Here is a 19540-nt window from a genome sequence, read left to right on the forward strand (position 1 = left end):
TTGGGTTGTAAGCCTGGTAAAGGGTGATCCTGGTACATTAAGATTTTTAATTCAGAAATAAATATTAGAACGTTTGAAAGAACAGTCATTAATTGTTAGAAATTTTAGGACTGCGGTTGATTTGCTGCAATTGAATGAGTCTCTGCTCTTTACCCTATCGTATCAATTGAGGGCCACCTTGAAACAGGCCACCTGGGAGTTAACAGGCACATGCATCAAAGGAAAAACCGGTCGCAAACAGGCAGATTCTCAGAACCTGCCCCTTTGCAACCCGTATTTTTGCATTTGGGATGCATCATCCCAAATGCAAAAACCGCAATTTAAGGAATCTCTAAATTGCGATTACTTAAATTGCGATTGCATTTAAGGAATCCCAAATTGAGATTCCTTAAATGCAATGCATTAAAGTACAAAAATTAGCGATTTCGCTAATAGGGGGAGCAAGTTACCATGAAGTTGAACGTCATGGTAATTTGCAACATCTTTGAAAAATGCACTTTTGTGCATTTTTCAAAGTTTCATGTTGCTCACACACATGCCCTTAGAGCATGTGTGTGTGCAACATATGTGCACAGATCAATTTCAGGGATGCAATAGGGTGTCATTTTGACACCCTTGCACCCTTGAAATTGCATGAGCAATTTGCGAGTACCAACTGGTACTTTCAAATTGCTCATGCAATCTCCAATTCATTCCTATGGGCCTGGAGGCCCATAGGAATGAATGGGACGGCATTTCTTAATTGCGACTCGCAATTTGCGAGTCGCAATTAAGGAATGTGTAGGAATCGCTATTTTTATAGCAATTCCTACATGCATAGGCTTTTGCAATTCCTTAATTGCGATTCCATAATAATCACAATTAAAGAATCGCAAAAGTCTACGTTGATGCATGTGCCTGCCAGTTTCACAAGGGATAGGGAAGCTTGCATTTTAAAGAGGGGTATCCATCCGGCCATTGACTCCTGTGTGATAAATAAACTACAGGCCTACATTTCCTTGAACCCTCCCTTATGGAGTGCGCTGCTTTTGGCTATTATTGAGGCAGGGTGTGCTCCCTTTAAATCCTGTGCTGTTTAAATGGTATGTTTCTTCCCTGATCTGTAATTTGTTTAATAATGCCATTCAGGATGTTAATCATGTGTTATTTATTTGCCCCGCTTTATTATTGTGTCGGCATAAATGGATGAGACCAATTTGTTTACAAATATCCATTCTATCGGCCTCTGCACTAATTGATTCTATTTATGAGCCACCAAATTAAATGTTCTGTCATAGGATTTTTAACTTTTTTAAGTGTTTTTTTAAATTTGTACTAATGCTCATTAGATGAAGGGAGCAATTGTTAATTCCGGTTTTTAACCCGTCGTTATATAGCACTAATGGCATAAAGGATATTTTAATTATTTTTTATTGTATAAAATATTACAATGTTTTATATTTGGAGATTTTTACTGCCGGATTTCGCTTGGGATTTGTAGATACTATGTTGGATAAAAATTCTTATATGTTGTTGGTTTTTCAGTTTATGTGGATCTCTATTAAGTTTTGAGATCATAAATAAAATAAACTTGAGTTATGAAATGACCATCATAGGAGATTAAAAAGGTTATTGGATCTGAAACATTTTCTCAGCAACCTACATAAATTATTGTTCAAAGTACATCTTCTAATAATGTATAAAAACACTATTGTTTCCTCAAAATACCAAATAGCCAAATAGCCATTTTCTGTAAACACACTCACATTGTTTTCAAATACCACCTTTCCGGTTGTAGTACATTATTATCCCTCAAATACCAGCATTTAATTTTTATGGAAACACACATATTTAACCACCATCTATTCACTTGCAGCTCATCATATTCTGAAATCAACTAATTTGTCCCATGAGATCGGCTTGAAAATTTCAGCAAATTTAATGACTATCGCCGCAAACATCAGACTCTCGTTTTCATTAAATACTGTCACTTTGCCCCAGTCCATGCGTGTTGGAGCATCAGACAAGGCATCCATTGCCTGTAGATTTGCTGAGAGGCAATTTTGGTTCATTTGGAGTTTATTTGAATACATTTTAGGCATTTATAAGCGCAATTGGGGTATGTTTTGTGATGTGATCCTTAGATAAGTATATTCAGGCCCGATTCTTGATTATGTACCGGGGAATTTGCGATGGAAAAATGTTTTTTTCAAATATGCATCTGCATGTTCTCTGGCCACTGGTTCTAACACACTGAAGGGGCCTGTGGCTAGTGTGAGAGGGGTCCCCGAGCACAGATACTGCCACTGCCACTTTCACCTAGCCCTCCATCCTTCATAAAGCAGTGGCCCTGGTCTGTCTTAGCTCCTGTGAGGGATGCAGGCATGTTGGCCTTCAGGTACCAGACCCACATCACCCCTACAGCACCACTGACATTTGCAGGGATTAAAGGGTTTCCGTATGTATGGTCTTAGATTTATAGTTCCATTCCTAGTTTAGTGCTAATAAAGTAAAGTATTGTTCTACCGCCTTTGCGTTTCGTAACCTGTGGAGAATGTTATGGTTAGATTTGCAATTCTATCCCTATATTTGCAGTGGGGATGTAGTTTATTACAACGCTGCTCGTATGTTTCATGAGTGCTGGAATACAGGGTCTGCTATGTGGGCAGGGGACATGTTTGCCCACTGACTGCATTGCGCCATGCCTGCCGCAGCCCTGCAGTAGTCCAGGAGTTGTGCCATCCCTGTGGTGCAATAGGTTATGATTTGTGCCATCCATGCGGAAGCCACGCAATCAGTTATGACTTGTGCCATCCATGCAGAAGTCCTGCAAAAGGTTATTGTTGGAAACCGGAGTCCCCGTCCCAAGCCACTGTCACCAAATGCGAGACCCGGGACTCCTCACTCAACATTAGGCCAAGAAACGACACCGTTTGAGATAGCCCTGCTCACCCCCTTAGTAGCTTGGCACGAGCAGCCAGGCCTCTCTCCAAGGCACGAGTGTACAGTATGTGCAACCACGCTCACAGCAACCCACTGGTGACACCACAAATGGATTCCACACGAGTTTGATAAAACAAGTATAAACTTTATATAGCAAGATATACAATCAGACCACATGATCCAAAAGCCAACATAGAATCAAGGGTAATATTCGTTCCGGCTGGTTGGTAGGTTCAAATCCCAACCACCGCTTTCCAAACGCTATGCTGGTCGTAATGCTAGAATCACACACGTTGCAATGAACAAACAATAGTGCTCTGCGTAACGATACAATCCTGTGCTGGGCAAAGGAGAAAGAATACAATGCTTAACGATACACCCCGGTACCTTGCAATGGGTGAAATAATGCAATGCGTACCGCTACAATCATGTACTGCGCAATGAAGGAATAAGGCAATGCGTCCCACCCCAGTCACATACTTTACAATGAAGAAATAATGCAATGCACACTGCTACAACCATGTACTTTGCAATTAAGGAATAATGCAATGCATAGCTACAATCATGTACTTTGCAATGAAGGAATAATGCAATGCGGGCCGCTACAATCCTGTACTTTGCAAATGAGGAATAATTCAATGTGTAGCTCTACAATTGTGTACTTCGTTATGCAGAAATAATGTCAGGCATCATAAGACAGTCCGGCAGTTCGTTAACAGCAATATCGCCAATGTGTATTATGACAATCAGCCTCTTCAATAACAGTTGGCCCCCACACGTGTCAACAATAACAGAAAGTACGGCTTTTCACTCGGGCCCCAATCTGAGCAGAAGCAAAGGTTCACATCGCCAGAAGGAATGAGAGGCCGAGAGAGTGTCCCTCCGAGCCCGCACCCCTCCCAGGTAGTGATCCACGTTACCTGGAGGCGCAACCCCACACTCCTCTCCTTCGTTAGCGAACTGGGCCTTCCGTGTAGAACTTTCTCAATGGACCTCAGTGGCTCGGCCTGGCAGCTCTACTCCTCCGGGGCTGCCGATCCGGGCCGCGACTGTAATGAAGGTCTCAGGCGGCCGCAGGGCACACGCACAACGCTGATGGGACTTCACATCGACACCGAGTGCACTTTCACCAGGCACTCCTTCTTGCGGTCTCAGTTGGCACCAAGACACGCACACACCGCTGCAGAGACTCACTTTCTTCCAGTGCACACGATGATCAGTCGATCACCTCCACAGTCCCAGGTTGCACCATGCACGCACACTGCTTCACTGAGATTTACTCCAACTCCGGTGCCCCGATCTCCAGGCGGTCCTCACCAATGCCTTCGGCCGCACCCCGACATGCTCACCGTGTCCGAGCCTCACTCGATGACCAGGCGCTCTTCACCAGCGCCTCCGGTGCACCGTGTGTCTGAGACTCACTCCACTTCCAAAGCACATGTTGACCAGGCGCTCCTCACCAGCGCCTGCGGTGCACCACGACACGCACCCTGCGCGTCCGAGTCTCACTTTACCTCCGTTGCACACGCCGACCAGGCGCTCTTCACCAATGCCTGCGGTGCACCACGACACGCAGCAAGCGCGTCCGAGGCTCGCTTCACCTTCGATGCACACGTTGACCAGGCACTCTTCACCAATGCCTCCTGTGCACCACGACACGTGCCCAGCACGTCCGAGACTCGTCTCACCTCCTATTCACATGTTGACCAGGCGCTCCTCACCAGCGCCTGCGGTGCACCACGACACGCACCAAGTGCGTCCGAGGCTCGCTTCACCTTCGATGCACACGTTGACCAGGCACTCTTCACCAATGCCTTCTGTGCACCACCACACGCACGTCTGAGTCTCACTTCTCCTCCGTGTGTAGAAGATCACAGGGCACACCTTCCGAGGACGTCAAGCTGCCACAACACGCGCCCACCGCATCGCTTGAAACTTCTACGGAAACTTATGTTCCTGTGTTTCCAAACAGGGAGCCAGCTCACCTCTGGCCCTTGGGGTAACAAGACAAAGCACAAAGCACAGTCTTCTTCAAGCAGGGGGACCCAGCGCACAAAGCACAGTCCCAACAGCCTCTTCCTTGGTTAAAACAGCAAACTGCATACCAGCCCCAGATCACGAAGCAAGGATTGGTCCTTCCCAGCAGTCTCTTCAGTTGTTCCTTCCTTAGCAGAGGTTCCCATCGACCACAAAATGGGTCCAAGCCTTTTCAGTCCCAATCCATTCCTATTCCAACTTTCAGGGGTCTCAGCTCTCATAGTTATACCCCTAAATATCTTTGAAGTTTGTTTGTGCTCAGGGGTCCCTAACCCCTGCCTAAATCAGTTCTTGGTGTCTCCCTCCCAATGTCATCTTTCTCCCTTTGATACTGGGGGTCTGGATCCTTAATCACTCAGCAGGAGACGGGTCAATTGTTTTATAGCAGCAACCCAGGCCTCTTCACCTCCCGGGGATTCTCCAGCGCCTACTCTCCAGATGCCGGTCAGCCCCATGCCATCTCAACTCCTCCCTGGGTCAAGACCTCCCCCAGCTCCTCTCACCTCTCAGATCCAGACAGTCAATCCACAGTCAGCAGAGACACACAGAAATGCTTAAAGTACAAAACTCAGCCACTTTCTAAAAGAGTGGTTTCTGAACGCACAGTGACAAAACCACTTTCATAGAAAGATGTGTTCTAACACTGTGAGTTCATACATACTAAACTTCACCTCTCCATTTTAAATCTATGGGAAACTAGGCTAACAAACACAATACCCAACCTCCCCCATTCTGTCCTATGGGCAGGATGGCCTTTCACCAGTGTAAACGAAATGGAGTGCTTTTCACTGTCAGGACATAGCACACACCTCAGTATATGTCCTGCCTCTTACTTACACTTCACCCTGCCCAGGGGTTACCTGGACCTACCAACAGGGGTGCCCACTGTGTACGCAAAAGGGAAAGTAAGGCCTGACAAGTGGTTGCACTTGTCAAGACAACATGCTAACTTAGCAAACTGCGTGCAGGCCCTACACTACAGGCCTGAGTTCCCTTCTCCACGCACCTTTGCATTACTAGCCCTGGCACACACAGTGCACATCACTAGGGACTTTACTAGTAAGGCAAACACACCAATCATGGCCAATCAATTACCATTACACTTTACACAGGGAACACTTGTACTTTGACACTGATCAGCAGTGGCAAAAGTACCCAAAGCATCTAAATTGGAAACTCTATGTCAGGAAAACGGTCTAGGGGGAAAGCAAAACGTTTAGGGAACTTTGGCCCAAAAGGCCAAGTTCTACAGTTATGACTTGTGGCATCCCTGTGACAGCTCTGCAGTAGGTCAGGACTTGTGCAATCCATGCAAAAGCCCTGCAATAGGTTATGACTCGTGCCATCAATGCGGAAGCCCTGCAATAGGTTATGACTTGTGCCATCCCTGTGCCATCCATGCAGCAGGTCAGGACTTGTGCCAGCCCTGCAGTAGGTCAGGAGTTGTGCCATACCTGTGCAGCCCTGCAGTAGGTCAGGACTCGTGCCATCCATGCGGAAGCACTGCAGTAGGTTATGACTTGTGACATCCCTGTGACGGCTCTGCAGTACGACAGAACTTGTGCCATCCATGCAGCAGGTCAGGACTTGTGGCATCCATGCAGCAGCCCTGCAGTAGGTCAGGACTTGTGCTATCTCTGCCGCAGGTCAGGACTTGTGCCATCCATGAGGCAGGTCAAGACTTGTGGCATCCATGCAGCAGGCCTGCAGTAGGTCTGGGAGGTGTGTGAGGTGCAGTTTCAAATGCATATTTCCATGAATTAGTTATGCATTGGACTCTGTGCCTGCTCCACTTTAGTACATCTCTAAATAATCCAAGTATTAGCATCATTGCGCATCCAAATGAATCCCTTGTTGTTGGCCTTTCAATTTACCTTACTGCACCATTTGGCACACCTCTAGCACAAAATTGTGCTGGGTACAGATGCCGATTTTAGGGCATTGGCAAGAGCAAAGTGGACAATTGCCCTGGGTGCCCCACCTTTGAAGGAGAGCCCAAGAAATATTAAGCGGGACAGTCAAAATTCCTACGATAATAATGTTGCTCATTAAAAACATTTAAAGAAAAATAATAATCTTTCTAATTTCACAGCTGAGCATGCTTAAAGGTTTGCACTGTGGCAAAGTCATGCAAATTGATGCAAAGCAGCACAAACTATTGTGGAGGCATTTACTTTCCAGTGCAAAATACATTTCACTCTAGAAAGGTACCCTATTTAGCGCACATAAAAATTTGCATTTTTTTTAACCACTTTGCGTCAAGACAATGTTACTTGGATGGAACTTGGATGGATTAGCACCAGCACTCATAGTTTTTAATGCAAATCCCAATCTATTAAGATAGCCAGACAAGACTTTGTGTCAAAAAAATAAAGCCTCTTTGAAGCAAGGTCTTACATGGCGAAATGTGTTCACATCTCCAAACGTTCCACACAGTGTACTCCACTGTAAAACACACATCCAGCGTGTGGAATTCTTCAGATTTTGTCTAGGTTTAGGATTATGTACTGGAGGGGTAAGATTCATGTGAAAACACGGAGCAGCTATCTTCACTGTTTTGGTTATGGTCACTCCACTGGGGTCACATAAGTCACGTTTTAATATAATTTTGTAAATAGAGTCTATACACAGCAGAAGTCTAATTTTCTATTTCTCCTTTTTGTAATTGCAAATAAAATACGCTCACTTCAGCTGAAGTGGGTGTAGTAAGTAAACAATAACTGTTTTGTGTGGTGCTGTTTGTGTTCCCTATAATCAAGGAAATGCTATTACAGATTGATAACAAATGTAATACATAGTGATTCTACCGTATGCTAATTTCACTTAAATCACGCAAGACTTTAATTCTTTGCTTAAATTTAAAAAAATCTTTTTACCTTTTTAAATGAGGTCCTTGTGACCTTGTGTAATATTGCCCCTGTTGCGCACCGAGCAGGGACAGAAATCAGAAGCAGAACAGTTTTAACAAATGTGGCTCTGCAGCAACATCAGTCTTTGCTCTGTGTTCCTCTAAGAAATACTAATTCTTCCCCTTAGTGCATATGCGTGGCTTGCCCAGCCTTAACTCTCACACTCTCAGGCAGTTGGTGGCATTTACATTAAAAAATAATCCTTTTGCAAGTTCTCTCTCCTTACTTCACTTCACCTCTTCTACCTTAACCCTCCCTCTTAGCCTCTATCTCTATCTCTATTTCTATTTCTACCTTTATCTTCTCTCTGTATCTCACCTTTCTCTTCCTCACCTCTCTCCCACCATACCTACTATGCCTCCCTTGAATTCATATCGCGGTACCTCTGGAACAACCTTCCACATCAAATCAGGAACTCCCATTACTACTCGAGTTCCGTAAGAAACGAAAGACCTGGCTATTCAACTAGGAGCTCCGTAGGCCTCCTCATCTATTCCAGCGCCTGGATACCCCTCGGGTGATAAGCGTGCTCCCCAAATCCATATAACATAACATAACATATCCTTTCACCTTTCCCCTCTCTATCACTCTGTCTGCCTACATCTATATCTATCACTCTTGGGGGGATATTCTCAAGAACGGGCGATAATCATAGCCAAAATAGGTTAACGCAATTTTTCACATCGCCGTCTAATGCAGGAAAATAACTCTGTGTTAATGTCGTATTCTCAACACGACATTAACATGCAATAGTTTCCCGATAACGCGTCAAGTGTCCGCGACAAAATTACCCGGACGACAAAATTACCCGGACGGCGATAAAAATCGAAACCCGAACGTGAAAAAAGTTGCGATGGGCCCAACTGCGATAAAAAATCCAGCGATAAGCAGCGCCAGGCCTGCAAGTCCCACAAGTCAGGTGGGAAAAATCACTTTAAAAGCGGCAACAAAAAACACAAACAACTGTGAAGCACCATGGAGGTAGCCGGAGCATGTAAAGAGGACAACCAGAACCCCACAAGCCCCACGGCGGACCAGCCTGGGACCTCGGGGTCAGGGAAGGGCAAGGAGAAGAAGAAGAGGAACTCGTGTTTTGGTCCACAGGGAAACCAGATCCTCATTACGGAGGTGAAAGAACACCACCACCAACTGTTCATCACCTCCACTGTGTCATTGGCAAATATAAATACAATATGGCAGTCCATCTTGGCCAAGGTAAATGCAGTCGGAGTGAAGAGAGGGAAGTGGACGACTGCAAGAAGCGCTGGACTGATGTGATGCGCAAAACCAGCCGGAAACTCACAGCCAACCTGAAAGCAGCAATGCAAACTGGAGGTGGGAGTCCAGCGACACACCAGGAGCTGGATGAGATGGAGGAAATGGTGTCCCGATTCATCATTGGGGAGAAGGTGGCATGAGTTGGGGGACCGGACACTGCACAACATGATCTGAGCCAACAGCAACAGGGTGAGTAACGACCAGGGACTGGGGGGACAGGGGGAGATGGGCACAATGGCACACATGCAAAATTAAGTATAGCACATCTGCTTTGGGACTGACGTGCGGAATCCGGAAACTTCACTCCGAAGGACTTGGAATAAAGCAACTTTGTGTGTGTTAGTCGAACCTTTGTGGCAGACTCAGGCAGCACCTTAAAATAAAACGCTGCCGGGTTGGAAACACTGAAATCGGTAAAATAAGAATACTTGTTAACTAGTGTTTGTGAACTTCCGAATGCGGGAGTAGGACAGTGTTCCCATTGGGTAAAATTTACAAAATTTCTAAATGTATTTGCTTTATGCAGGAAGTGATTGCCATAATGTTGAAAACAATACTGTTCCGCATAATTAGCCGCATTTTCATATAAATCTTCAGCATCAAAAGCGGCATAATATTTCAAATCAGAAAACAGTGATTTAATGGCGTGTACATCCCAATCATCAGAACGTATGTTCTGCCTAACCACATCACCCATAGAAACACGAAATACATTAGGTACATTAATGACCTCTGTAGGTCCATGAATTTGGAATTTAACAGCATCCCATGCGATTCCATCCAAGACGGGCCAGGCAGTAATATTCACAAAAGTCTGGTCCCTTTTCATGATGTGGGACGAGGAGTGGGGGGCCAAAGTTCCATTGATAAGTCTAATTGTCGATCTCTCACTCAGATAGTGGCCATCCACAAGACGGAAAAAAACTATTACAAATCCAATTGACATAAACAAAAAAATAGTAAAAAGCATCAACCAGATGTATGTCCAAGGGGCAATCAAAAAATGTCTCTTAAACCAGCTGAAAAAAACAGCAACGTTTGATGGGGGGCTTGAGGGTAACGAGTTAGTGTCAAAGGAGAAACGGGACTGGCCAAGTGCTGTAGATTGTAAAACAGGCGAGGGTTTTAGCCGTTATAGATAATAGCATTAGCACTCTCTCTTCTAGGATTTATACATTAGATAATATTGTTTCTTCTGTTGTTGATATTGTGCATGATGATATGTCTGTGTTATATCATGGTCAAAACCAGTTGCGTTCTGTTATGCAGTTTGCATGGACATTACAGACGTTAAAGGCAGGGAGAGTCCCTTGGGACTATCTGAACACTACATCGTTATTCCTTCCCTTTAACCTTACTGACAAGCAGCGATTTATGTCCATGAAGGATGCAACATATTCATTGTTACATATTGAAAGGTTAGAACCGTTGCCTTTCTCTGTAGCGGAGATCAATTCAGCTACGTGGTTAGTACACGGATTGATAACTCTCCCTTTCGCGCTTTTTAAGTTTACATCTTGTATGAAACATTATGCTTTGGGTAGATATGAACCGCTGGGCACCGCTTTCATACATGAGGTTTGGTCCCTCCCCTTTACGTATAGATGTACGAGGGACGGAACTGAGGTTTATTTGAAAGGCGAGGAATGTACCACGACACCAGACCATTCCTTGGTATGTAGGCACATTCAATTACACGGCGCATGCAATGTACAAGCCCCGAACTTGGCCTGCGTCCTACGAGGTATCCCAGTGCCTGTGATTACGCCTTCTTTCACGCTGCTTGCAAACGGCAGTTATTTAATTTTGAATAATGAAGCTTGCTGCCGGATGTTAGTGGGAATCCCGTACATAGTAACTGTCTCGCAGAAAGTTGTCTGCTGCAATAATGTTCTCTTTCCACCCCAGCATGGGCGGCTGGATGTTTCTATCTGGCCTTCGATTCCAACCTTGAAAGCAGAGTTCAACAAGTTGAGCAGAATAAGAGCTCTATTGTCCCAAAAAGAGGTGCCATTGACTTCCTCTCGTGAAACATTTGTCCTTCACGTTGCTAATACGCGCACTGAGGTACAGGCGCTTCTGAATACTGACCTCCCCCTACATTTCGGCACTTTGATCCAAACTATTTTTAATGCCTCGTCCACGACCGGCCTGGCTCATTTTTTTAAACTTGTGGGCTCGGGTCTCGTGACCTCTTTCAAAACTATTTTTAGTGTGATTCCGGCATTTTTTCATTCACTTTTCTCGAGCATCTTTGGAGGTGTTCCGCTGCTTCTGGCGCTGGTGGCAGGTGTGCTGCTTTTACTTTTCATACTACGGAATGGCTGCTCCTTCTGTGCCACACGAGCGCCTGTCCCGCCTGCATCTTCTTCGTGATAGGATGCTTGACTTTTATGGAACTCTGCCGTTGGCGACTTTAAGCCTGGCATATGGATTATCCTTCAGGTATTCCTACTTCACCTGCGTGCAGCCTGTATTTCACTGCCTGGATTGTCCCTTTGAATGGCCTTTGGATTTGTGCTTGACCAACCTGGTGTCTCCGGTGCCGGATTTCGATCGACTGATGAGGCCCTTAGTGTCTCACGAGTTGGCCTGTTCTGGTGTCCGGATTATGGCCTGTGGTGCGGCGCATGGTATCCTGGGTAATTGGGACATCTCAACAGCTGCCTACAACTTCTTGGCTATGAGCTATTTGGAGGAACATTCCGGGTGCCCTCTGATCGTGCTAGAGGCTCCGATGGTTGAAGAACACGTATGTTCCTTTTCGTTGATGGATTGGATGGCTGAGACTTTCAGTGGACCTGCAAACGATTTTTTGTTGGAAGCAGTGGCCACATATGCTGCTTATACATTCATGGATTAACTGGACAGTCGTCCTTTGCGCCTGTGCTACTGGACAGCACCCTAGCGCAACATTTCTTCTTTTCTTTCTCTTTTTTTCCTGATGGTCGTTTTGAGTTTTTTTTTTTTTTACTTCCATTTTTTTATTAAACAACCCTGGTTTATATTTTTTGTAGTTTCGGACTTTGGCGCATTCTGAAACTATGCATTGGTTAAGCCTTGTTCTGCTCTGACGAAACTGAACTCTGCGTTCTCTCTTTTCTTGCCTATTAAATAGTGCTTCGATCAAGGGGGCGTGTAGTGAGTTCTTCCTGAATACGTACATACATTGTTAAGTTAGCATAACCACGTTAGATGTTAGAATGCCATCTTTCTGCTTTTGCACACGATACTGCGTTTACATGTTATTTCTTAAATAAACTGCTGACTCGAGACTTGCTTCACACGAGAGCAATCTGTTGTTACCATCCCAAGCTCTGCGCAGCGACCTTGGTCTGTACATGGTGTGACAAACAGTTTGGATTATTACACAATGCATGTTTTCCACTCTAGGTTGATCGACCCACTATTTAGCCATAACACACGCGCAGCTGCACATACCTGAAAGTTGGTGCTTTTAATATCACAGACATCATGTTTATTATTCAGACCGAAGACGAGCCTTCCTGCGAGAAGTCTCCTGATGCTCCTGTGATGTGATTTCACTAAGCTGATCTTTGAGGTATGGGGTCCCCTATTCAAGCCTAAGAGACCTTCTATTAGTATAATAATAATATTAGCTTCTTAGTAAAGGGAAGGTGGTAGTATCCACTGTCATTATAATATGATTACCCCGTTTATATTCTATGGTATTGTAACTATGTTGCTGGTTTTGATATTAATCATTTGTCTGCTTGTATTAGCCAAAGTACTGCATCTTAGGACACGTGGTCTATAAAAATAAACTCTTTTTATTTACACCGTGTCTCTGTTGATTATTGTTGTGGACTGATGTGAGAATAATATACGAACAGGTATTTCCGATTCCCACCATTCCTGAGAGTACACTAAGTAGCTTGTTCTGGGTTGTCTATTCATTGGGATCTCTGAGCTAAATCTTGGATAACGAATGGGACACTTATGCTAGCCGGATACTGGGTTCTGGGTTCTGAGGTGAGTTTCTGGTACACCACAATTCACTGAGGTCCTGGGGTTCTAAGCATAGTTCTGTGTATAAGCAGAATCCCTGCAACAATACCTTATCAACATCCAATTATATCCACTATCGAGAGCCGGACTTAATATATTAATTTTGACTCAGAATCAGCTTGGCAATCCACGCCCAGGATTGTTCAAGATTTGCGATATCCCGCATTTCTACGTATTCAATACTTCACAACAGTTGGTCCTCACATCAGAGACCCACAGTATTTGATTATCATCCTACCTGGAGATTTCACTGCCATTTCTCCTACCAGAATTAGGGAGATCATCTGATTACCTTTTACCTTAATCTTCAAGCTTACTTTGTTCCGATACCCGAATTATTGCTGATACCTTGACACAAGATTCAGGTTCTCAAAATATATTTAAGAACTTATATTGTCTTTCCCCTGTGGCCATTTTTTCCTGACGAAGGCACTTTGGTGTGCTGAAACACGCGTAGAATATTCCAGTCAACCTAATTTGTGCCACATTGTTTTTAATTGAAACTTTTCCTACAATATAATTTGTTATCTATGTATAATTGATAATAAATATAATGTTTTTGTACAATTGAAAGTACGATTGGAAGTGTGCATGATGGACACGCAAGTTCCTGCATGAATGCTATAATGTCTAATTTTTCTATGTATAATAAAATTCATTTTGTATTTTTGTCATAATCACTGTTGTCTTTGGTTCAATTTGACAGTATGTATAATATTATTTATTATTGTGTTGATTGGTTGCCTTAATTCTGTACAATTATTGTGATTTTCCCTACGTTAAGGAACCAGATCCTAATAATAGGGGGCCTCTCTCTTTGCATTAATATCTGTGGACAAACCATGCCCAAGTGTCACAACTCCGACCAAGAGCCCAATTTACACAAGTCTGCAACATCTCAGCACTGTATAAGCACAGAAGTGAAAGGCACACCGCTTGAAAGGGCGAGCCAAATCAGAGCTGAAGGGGCAACTCACCCACAATGCAACACACACACATTAGAATCAGAGAACCTCAACATTGACAAAAAAGTGGTACAAACTGCAACACTTTCACAACAGAACAGAGGACACAACTGCTGCCACTTGTGTGTAGATAATTGCCATTCGCATTTGGCACAGCAGGAAACTGTAAGCTGATAATGTACAAGTACAACCTCACATCCCTGATGTCAACTGTCCCGCATCAAATAGGCATTTCCTCACAAACAGTCACAATGTACATTGTCATGCAGTCTGTTAGTAAACTTGTACAATGAGTGAACATACATGTGAACACAATGTCAATCTGCATCTCCCCTTCACATTGCAGAGGGACAATCAACACCGCCTGCAGAGCAAACCCAACAATTCAGCACTGATGATGAAGAGGACCTCCCCAACATCGACACCGACGCCCTTCAACAGCCCATGGACAGCTTCGACACCCCACCTCCAGGAGCAGGGCAGCCCAGCTGCATCGAGGAGACCCCACCCCCTGAATAGACCACACAGCAGGAAGCACCCACCACCACGGCTGCCTCCCAGGACCCCCACGACCAACACCTGGCATTCCAATGCCGTGTATTAGGGTGCCAGGAGAAGATGGTTGATCAGCTGCTGGTGGGGTTTGACCTAATGGCAGCCAAACTAGATGCCATACGTGGGTGTCTAAGTCCCATCAGGGATGACTTACAGACACCCACTGTCCGCTCCATGCTCTCCAACAATCCATGGCTGACATCACTGGAGTCATGACTCTGAGCCAAGAACAACTGTCTAGTCAGAGTGGCTCCAGCGATGTCAGACGGTAGTTGGTACACATAAGGAGAATGATGGAGAGCTTGGAGCGGATGCAGGCAGAAAGAATGTTTGCCATGGCTGCACACCAGCGAGATGTAGGTGTGATCTTCCATGCCCTGGAGATCCTCGTCATGGCATTGCCGCCACAAAGCCTGGCGCGGATGAATGCTGCTGCTACTACTCCATCCACATCTCCGCACCCTGAAGTGTCAGTGCGGCAGACATTCCACCTCCAGCCCCTGATGTGTCACTGCCACACAGTGATGCAGACCAAACACCACCACCCACTTGTGAGGCACCTGGCACGTCAGAAGACGAAGATGATGATAAATCTTGCTTTGTAGTAAGATTGAAGTGGTAGCATTCATCTCTTTTCAGCTCGTTTCTGCCCTCTTCATCATGCCCTTGGAATGACACCTTACACTGTCCTCCGATAACCTCAACGACACTCACCTTGGACCTCGACATGGACTGCCATATTTTGTTTGGTTACCAATGACACAGCAATCACACTGCGGACTGAAGTCTTCCACTACTGATGAACTTGTCAATCCCTAAAGGACTCTGGGGTTTGCATGGCCCTGTACTGGTCCAGCTTCAACACTCCACTGAATGTGAATAAAACATTCTCATTCACACAGATGTGTCATGGCTATGATCAATCAAGTAGGAAAGTATGGATGACTGTAGGGACAGTGATTCCACAAAAAGGTACTCCCTGGGTAATGCAACCAATGTGCATGTATGGCCGTGACCCAGAAAGGCAGTGAGACACACATTGTCATTCAAATCAACACTCATCACAGTTGAATTAACCCTGGGTGTAGTTTGTGTAGAAGCGCTACGCGTAGCTACGCGAAGTGCACTTCGCACTAAGCACACTACGCGTTGCTACGTGAACTGCATAGTTCGGAAGGGAAATCCTGTTCACACTGATTGCACAGTGCCGGATGCTTGTCCGTACTGTGCAATCATTGCAAACGGCATCTTGCACAGTGCAAGCGGTCGTTTTCTGCCTCTCGAGTAGATTTGTACTCGAGCGGCAGCTTTCTCAACACGGAGGTTTATTTTCCACACTCGCGATCAGCAACTTGATGCTGCTGATCGCGAACGAGGAAAAAGTCCCGCTGGGATGTTTATGTTGCTCGCTCGCGGTCGCCAACTTGACGTTGAGGACTGCGATCAAGCAAAAAATGCCCGCTACGCTACACGTTTTTGCACTGTGCTACGTGCAATTCGTGTAGTGCGTAGTAGCGCAGACTACGCACGCTCCGCGAGCGTAGCATAGTACTACGCCCAGGGTTAAGTTGAATACAAGCGAATCTGCGTAGACTTTATTAGCGTATGCTTGTCAGTACTGGCAAGATAAGTGCCATAACATGCAGACCAATGCAGCAGTTTGTCAGAATGAGGAACGTTGCCAAACGCCACTCTCCACTCCGGGGGAGTGCCTCACCTTTTACAGGTGTGTGTTAACCCGCGTTGTTGTCCCCTCATGTATTCGGAGTCCAGCCGAATGCAACCATGTCCACTGTTGTCGTGGGATATGTGACCAGATCTCCAAGAGGCAACAAGGTGTTGGGACATGTGCAATGGGTTCAAATCTGTTATGACTGCAGGTACGTAGTTACTCGTCCATGAAATCGATTGAACCTTCAAGGGCTAGCATTTTCAACATGATGTTGTTGTCGACTTCATCAAACAGGACGGCAAGGCGATCCATTAGCAGGTCCGGACAGATGTGCTGCGTCCACTCCCTTTCACCAATTATCACTACAGCCCAATAGGGGAGCGGTTCAATGTGGTCACTGCACACGAGGAGTTGTGCAATCTCCCAGGTCCAGCTGCCAGCATGTATGCCAAGTATCAAGGCATCCCATAAACGGGTATCACGGTGACACTCCTGGTCGTGGGCCAACAGGGGGCGCACACACATGTCAAAATCCAGTTCAGCTACTGTCCTGTTGGATAGGCAGACATCCAGGGACCACTAGACGTTGGCAAGGCAGAAGCTTAGCCGGTAACTGATCCACAGCACTGCCAATGGAAGTGCCCCCAGTAAATGCAGCATACGTGCACGGTACAGTTCCACGTGGCAGGGGTTGTGTATGTGTCCGGGAGGTTCTGCCATTGCGTTAGTGGCTCTGGTTGAAGCGGCACTGTTCTGACCTGTGCCAGTTCTGTGGATGAAATGCCACAGCTTGGATCAATGAGTTGTTTTAGTGTGCAACGGTTGTACGCCTGGTATGGTGTGGGAGTAAGTGTGAAGGCCATTCCATGCATGATAACTTCGAGCAAGGACTTCTGTGTGTAGTGTGTGTATATGTTGGTCTTTCGTCGGGCTGTGCATAGTGTGGGAGTCGTCATCAGCTGCTATAGTATCTGTCAGGGGGTGCCGGGCACATACAATTCCACGGTCTGAGGTGCAGATGTGCTTCCGCCTGATAGTTCAGACAAAGGAGCTTTCATCCCTAATGTTAGTTTGTCATCTGCTTGCATTCAGGAAATGTGATGTGGCTTGTTGGGGATGGGGTGGGATGTGTGCGACTTTGGGATTCATGTTTGACATGTCTTGCATGTTGCAAATGAGCGGCATCACTGTGTGTTACTTTACCTCACAGCTGCTCATCCCTCCCCCCGAGCCTATTTACTGGTGTGTGCTGCGCGGTTGCATCACTTGCACTCCTACGGCACACCATTGTCATATCTGTCTGCGCATGTCCACAAGCCTGACAACGACACTGTGATGTTGGCTGTTGAAGGAGGGCGGCCACGTGAGTGCAGGCCTATGGTAAGGATAGGTTGGACACAGATGTAGAGTTCATGCCTGGCTGAACTCGCGCTGCGATTAAGGCTAGGCATTTGGCTCATGCTGCGGCAATACAGATACACACAACACTTGGCATGTATGAGCCAAGTCCCCGAGCGGGCTTGCGCTCCTTCATTTCTCCGTTTGTGCGTGCCTGCTTTCCGGGTGCATGCTACATTGCAACATTGTCGATTGCGGGCTGAGTGGTGCCGACTCTACAACAGAGACACACGCATTAGTTATTTCCTTGTCCAGGCCAGAACTGAACAATGCCCAGAGCCCCAGGCAAATTCTTCACACCCCTACGCTGGACTGGCGTACACCGGCCCAGCCCACTCCGCTTACTCTTACAGGGGGGATGATAAAGCTACATGTCCAAGGTCTTACCCACTGCCTGAGGTGACATGGTTGCGTCTACTGTCCACAACACCAGCAGTATATGTTCACATGGACATGTCTGTGCTCTGCATACTGAAGCCTGTGCAGCACACCACCGCCACACTTGGCATTGTGTACATTCTTATTTATGGGTGACTTGCCTCCTTCACACATACTTGGTTCCCACCTCTCCCCACATTCTGCAATTGTGTGGCTGAGGGGCCATGCCGTTTTCAGAAGGTCAGCTGTCTTGTTCTGCGCTGCCTCGGTGGTAGTCCAGGGTGGGGCCTGGGGGTGGTGGCGGTGGGTGTTGTGGCCCTCTTGGGTCTCTGAGCTTCATTATGTGTAACTCCATGAAATGTGTTGGTCATCAGATGTGCCTCTGGGCAGGGCTCCCTTTCATAAGGCAGGTGTTAAATCACTGCTGCTAACGCGCCTTATCGCCAGTTTTTGGAGCACATCACAGATCTGGCTGGTCATTGAGAATATCGCGAAGTGGTGTTTTTGTGTGTTTTTGCACAGGAAGGCCTACTCTGCATATCATTAGCATTAGTTGTCGCTCGGTATCGGCAGTTTGCACCAGCTTGAGATGGGGCGATAAATCGATCGCCACTTTTGCGGCGCTAAAGTGCCGATAAATCGGTGATTAGTCCTTGAGAATATGCCCCTTGATGTACTGTTGTGCCTCGTCTCTCTCTCTTTGACCTCACTGCAGTTTTCTATCTGACCTCCCTTCTATCTGACCTCCCTGTTCTATCTGACCTCCATCTACTTCACTTCTACCACAACATCATCTATATCTTTACCTCACCTGCCTGAATCTCTCTCTCTCCCTGTCACTACTTCTTTACCCCTCTCTCAGCTCTATCTCTACCATACCAATGCCCTCACCTCTCTCCCTACCTCACATCTCCCGCACTACCTCACTTCTCTGTACCCCACCATTCCCTCCCTTGTTAGCTAACCTTTTAGTTTACCTCACCATTAATTGATTACCTCGCATCTCCGTCTTCTATTTCTCTTGTCCTTCAACTGCTCCCTTTCATTCACCTCTCAAAACTTTTCGCTCCATTCGGCTACCTCTACTTCTCTCTCTTTTTCTCTATCTCCTCGCTATTTATTTGTCATCAACTCATTTGTCTTTCTCACTGTCTCTTAATTGCTCTGCTACCCACACAAACACATTTCTCTCTCTGCACCACCCCCTTGATTTTAACTCACGCCTTCCAACTCAACTAGCACTCTCAACCTATTTCTTTATAGATCTCTTTACCTCACCATCTCTTGCTCTATTTCTTTCATAACTCACAACTCTCTTCCTCTATATAAACCTCACCCCTCTTTCTCTAAAGCCTGTGTGCCTCTCAGCTTCTTTTTCCTCTTCACACCCTCTACCT

At 45.9% G+C, this 19540-nt stretch overlaps 1 long non-coding RNA gene across 1 annotated transcript in view; it reads left to right on the plus strand.

Annotated features, from left to right (window-relative positions):
• The window catches only part of LOC146830841 (uncharacterized), a 133664-nt gene extending 118107 nt beyond the window's left edge, over positions 1-15557 (plus strand). The window contains exon 3 of the long non-coding RNA XR_014961199.1: positions 14487-15557. This is a non-coding gene — a long non-coding RNA (uncharacterized LOC146830841). The remainder of the gene's footprint in view (positions 1-14486) is intronic.
• Positions 15558-19540: the final 3983 nt, after the last annotated feature.

This window comes from Triturus cristatus, chromosome 5_1, assembly GCF_964204655.1.
Source record: "Triturus cristatus chromosome 5_1, aTriCri1.1, whole genome shotgun sequence".
In the NCBI taxonomy this organism is placed as follows: Eukaryota; Metazoa; Chordata; class Amphibia; order Caudata; family Salamandridae; genus Triturus; species Triturus cristatus.